This window comes from Halyomorpha halys, unplaced genomic scaffold (assembly GCF_000696795.3).
Source record: "Halyomorpha halys isolate HHAL.00 unplaced genomic scaffold, Hhal_1.1 Scaffold74.1, whole genome shotgun sequence".
NCBI classification, from domain to species: domain Eukaryota; kingdom Metazoa; phylum Arthropoda; class Insecta; order Hemiptera; family Pentatomidae; genus Halyomorpha; species Halyomorpha halys.
The window spans coordinates 1,206,392-1,211,909 of record NW_027104736.1 but is presented as its reverse complement, the minus strand read 5'-3'; the positions used below and the strand labels follow the sequence as shown (position 1 = coordinate 1,211,909).

Genomic DNA, 5,518 nt, shown 5'->3' with positions numbered 1-5,518 from the left:
ACTAAAAAGAAGATGGCCACGGGACCTTCTAGTTTAAATTAATGTTTGAAGTACCACCAATGGGTGGTTCCTTCCCAAGATTTTCAAGTGTATATGAAATATACTACATATTTACCTATTGTATTATTTTGTACAGTTGTAAATTACAATAAATAAATAATTTAAAAAAAAAAAAAATTCGAAATAGCTTAACCTCGTGACTTCTATCCAAAAAGTTTGAATATACAAAACTATTATCCGTTCCACTATTCTTTATCGATTGGAAACTTCATCTCTAACTATGAAGGAAGGATAACACCTTAAGGTTTTTGAACATAAAGTATTAAGTGAAATATTCGGATCGAAAAGGATTAATTTACGGGAGAATTTAGATGGCTACACAACACCTTAATTAAAGGAACTGCACCCAGTAAATATAATTCAGGCTATAGCTTAGCGGCGTATACGATGTAAGGTTGTAAGGCTTAATAACGAGCGGCTTTCTAAAATGTTAATAAACACTGAACCGACGGGAAAACCAAAACGTAGGGGAGGACTGCGCTAAAACTGATTTAGCAGATTTCTCTCTAGAGGAGCGCCACTGGAAACATGTATACGGAGAACGATTGACTGTCGGCATGGAACCTTTGGGTTCGCTAAGCCTTCATTAATATTCATAACAAAGCAACATTCAAATCTTCATATATTTTTTATAAATAAATTAGAATTTAAATTAAAAAATCATCAATTCCAATGTTTTTCAGATGTTCTTTTATGTGCAAGAAAACTGGAGCAAAAATATAAGTTTGAAAGATATCTATTTCCTTTTCGAGATGAGCCTCCATATAGGCATCACCCAGAATTTGCTTATTGCCCAAAACATGGCCGTCAGGGTTCACCCGGCGTGGATGAAGCGGTGCGCGCCCAAATTGTGGAAGTGATTAGTTTAACAAATAAAGACATTTTGAACTTAAGACATTTGTAATAATTTCAACTATAGAAAAATATGGATAATTATCTAAAATGTTATAATTGTTTTGCTATGCATGCATGCATGTGTATGTTGGTGGCTTAAATAGACAAGTTCGAAAAGGGGAATTACATATTAAATACCTAGGATGTCACAATAACTTTTAGTTAAAATCGACCAATAGGAGGTGCCTCCATGTAATAATCGATTGCACTTTTATAGGATTTTCTTAAAAAAGACTAATAGTTTTGATTGATTGTCATATCAATAAACAAGTGATCTATAGCATAAGCCAGGTCTTTTACTCGTTGAAATAGTCTCATAGGACTTTTTTTTTTAATTATTTATTTATTGCTATTTACAACTGTACATTATAATACACTTTGTAAATCTGATCTCAGTTAAATTGAATTGTTACAGGCGTGTAGAGAAACTACCCATTGGCAGCACTCTAATGACGTTTTACATTAGCAAGTCTCGTGACTATCTTCTTTTCAGGCGCCCCGGAGGATTGCCATGAATGGAAGAGGAAACAAAATTAGAAACTAGTGGGTTTGGGTGGCTAGGGAGTTTATAATGGAAGGAATGATATCTGGTTCGGGCTAGATCGGTTACATGTGGAACATTAAGGTCTTTATGTATGATTTTATTTGTGAAAAAATAAGGAGCATTGAGGATTTTTGATTGTAATGATTAGATAGGACAGGAATTCGAAGGTTTAGTGGAGCCCCAAAGCTCAACTCCGCATGTCCAGATTGGCCTTATTACAGTCATGTAGATCAGTCTTTTGTAATATGTTGGAAGTTTAGACCGTCCAGTAAGTGCTGTAAAGGTCCAAATCGACGTGCAGTTTCCTGTATTTTTAGTCTTGTGTGAGGATTCCAGGTTAATCGTTTGTTCACAGGACTTAAATAATTTTCAAAATATCTTTCTCTGAACACTTTTAATTTTGTTTAGGTTTGGAGAAAAAAAAACCCAGTCTACATTGTTAGCATCAATAAACAATGGATAAATTCAAAATATTAAAGAATTTTATGAATAGCTAAAGTAGAAAAAGAAGGAATAATAGAGACATCCGATTCGAATGCCAGCCAAGACCGTCCGAACTTTACTGATACATTACTGCTTCGTTATCTCTTGATAAACTGTTATATTCCAGGTGGAAACAAAATTTATATACATTATTTCCATTTCGACAAACCCAGAAACATAATTTTTTATAGCAACAGAAAAATACAAATTTTTTTACCTAATTTTCCGGTTTTTTAAATACACAAAAAAAATATATCTTCAACACGATCCCACCAATTTACACTAAATGAGGAGAAGATGGTTGGGGGTGCGGTCAATGAAACACAAATAAGTATGACTAACTTATTTTAATGTGCCGACGTTTCGGCTAGAGTTTCTAGCCTTCTTCAGGGCTAAAAACAAAACAAGATAACAACCATAAGATAATAACTACAGTAAGTATAGAAATATAAAAAATAAAATAAAAAAGAAAATATAAACAAAATAATTTTACACAAACAATGAATAGTTTTACAAAATAGAATTAATAAAATTAAGTGATGGGAGAAGCGGGAAATAAAATGTAGACATAGGTAATTGAAAAAGTGGGTACAATAACTTGATTAAGAAGATGGCCTCGTGACCTTATATTGTAAAATGTTTTTAGAGTTCTACTACTGGGTAGTTTCTCTACATGCTGTATCATAACATTATGTCATTATGATCAAATTTACTTGTTGTAGTTGCAAATATCAATAAATAAATTTATAAAAGGTCTCTTGGCCGCTGCTATTTCAACCTTCGAGGTGGATTGAAAGGACGGATAGAACTGGATAAGGATTGAACCAAAGGATTAGGATGATTAGAAAGGTGTATATGGAATTTTGAAAATTTGGTTTGTATGAGGTCAAGGACAAAAGAGGTATGAAGGTCACGGTGAAGTGTTCTGTTGGAAACGTAATAGGGTGCATTGAATATAGTTCTAGGGATTTTGGACTGAAAGAATTGGATACGTTTAATGTGCAAAGGTTTAGATGTTCCCCAAAGTTATAGTCAAACCCAGTTGTAACGTAAAATGTATGAAAAACCAACAAGACTTCTGAGGTACCCGTTTCCTACGTCAGCGACTCTATAGGAATGTTGTCCGCAAGTCGCATCTGTTAAAGTTTATGAGGAAATGGCTGGTGAAAACGAGTTCAAACTAATGTTTTTGGAATAAGTTCAGACATTTTCTGAACTCTATCGCTTCAGTTCACATAATTATTCAAGATCACTATATACTTACAAACGGTTAATGAAAAATTAACTAAAGAAACATTTCAAGCTATTTTATTATTTAATTTAACTCTAAAATGTTAGAAAATAATTTGAAAAGCGAAATTCATTCACTCATTCACGGGATTTGAAAAGTAGGAAAACGTTTACATCAATTTTCAATTCATTAAAAACCCTTTATCCGTTCACTGAATATATAGGGAAAATGTAGGTACAATGATAAACAATTGTGAATATATTTCCAATGTATAAATTTGTTCGAACCCCTTCAGATATAAATGATTCAGATTAGCGAGTCAGCCCTAATTAAAACGTGGTTAAAGTGGCATTATTTATAGCTTCATATTAAGCTGAATAAAATAAAATAACTTCCCCCTCAGTCGTTCAAATTTTACGCTAAATGGAGCGTTTTGAGCTTTATTTTTAGAGGAAATTATCACTGAAAAATAAGGATTATTTTACATTTAATTTGTTTCAATTCAACAATAATTATAAGGTGATTTACAATGTATTGTCCATTAAATCATCGTTTATTTATTGGTAAAAATATAATAATTTTTTTATATTTATTAAAATATAATTTTAGTCGATCTATCCATTTGATTTTTTGATATCGAATGATTTTGTTTAGGAGCTAGTTTAGGAAACGAAATAATACTGAAAAACAAAAAGTTACAAAGTATACAACAGGTTAACGTTAAAACGGATTATGACGTCTTAAGGTATGAAGAACTCTCCAAAGAGAAGAAGAAGTTATTCGAGATAAGAGATCTGCTTCAAAAGTTAACTGAGCTTTGAAAAGTCTACAGTAATATTTTAATAACACATGGAAACATAATTAAACTACGTTTCCCCCCATGATAAGTCATGAAACTAATTTAAATAGTTAACGACTACTAATTATTAGTTATAAGTATAATTAGTAACTTTAATTAATTAACGAAATAATAAATTTATTCAATTAAAACTTTTTAAATTGATGAACTGTAAATAAGATTTAATTTCCAAGGACTACCCTTAACTTTTTGAAACATGCCTAGTACAGTTTCCTATTCCTAAGTTTCCAGTACCAATAATGACGGTCAAAACTAGATACCGTTCAAATGCGCAGTATATTAATGGTGAACTAGGTGTTATTAAGTTTAGTATTCATCGTTGGAAACGAACCTAATGAAAAAGAAGTGATTAATGAAAATCGTTAATCTTAATTAGCAATCAAAAAGAAGATTCATCTATTGCAAATCAGGACTGCCTTTTAAAATTTATTTAATGATGAGAGGTGTTTAACACTTAATTGGCATCTCCTTTTTCTATCTACATGTGTGATAATTTCGAAATTAAATTTGTTTATTTTGTGGTAGATGATTTCTTGTTTTGCAGTATAATAATCTTTTTTGGTTATCCTACTCTGTATTTTTAAATGGACAGTGAAATTTTCATTTAAAATTTCTCAAAGAGACTCTTATTATATAACGGTCTGGTGTCAGTGGTTTTTTCCGAGCCAACGCCTCTTGAAGGCGTAAATCACCAAAGGCCGCAAACAATTTTTTAGGGTGATTTGAGGGAAGTGGTGCGGAAAATCGAACAAGCATAAAGAATAAAATCGTTAGAGTTCTGTTTCCCTTAGGAATTCTCCACCACTATGTCATCATTCTCGGCCAGACAAATACTCAAATGTATGAATGATAAATTATTCTCAATTAGGATGAATTCATACAGGAAACAGGATTTTCTGAATAATTTAAATATTTGGCGCCGTTTATAAAATCATCAATATTTTATTTTAGGTTTTAGAATTAGATTATATATGAGAATTCCTTTCTATTAACTATTACATAGTCCAGTGTGATAAGAACTGGAAGAGGATACTAAGTCGACTTCGCTACCAAGAGAAACTTCATTCATCATAACTGAGACCTGCATGCACGGCCTTCAATACTCTGCATAATATTATATTTATTTCTCATTATATACACTGATGCATAATTATTTTTGTAGCATTCACCAATAACAATCAATAGCCACTTTTAGAGTTTTCTTGTTTCATATGTAACGTATATTCTTGAAAAACATTAGGTTCATTTTTTAAGAATAATTTTTCTTAGGATCGAACTAGTATAAAAGGGGATGGTTCAAATATTTATCTTTTTTTTTTCATGTTTGTTTATACTTTAATGCCCCGTATTGTAAAGCTACTGAAATCCCCGATTTCTCCAGTGAAAAGAAAGTTTTGGACATAATTAAATTATTGGCGCGTGGCTCGGAAAGTATAAAATTTTTTAA

The 5,518-nt window shown here is 31.6% G+C and overlaps 1 long non-coding RNA gene across 1 annotated transcript in view; it reads left to right on the top strand.

The window, feature by feature from the left end:
- Positions 1-953, top strand: part of LOC106692842 (uncharacterized) — a 5,628-nt gene extending 4,675 nt beyond the window's left edge. The window contains exon 2 of the long non-coding RNA XR_001345001.2: positions 744-953. This is a non-coding gene — a long non-coding RNA (uncharacterized lncRNA). The remainder of the gene's footprint in view (positions 1-743) is intronic.
- Positions 954-5,518: the final 4,565 nt, after the last annotated feature.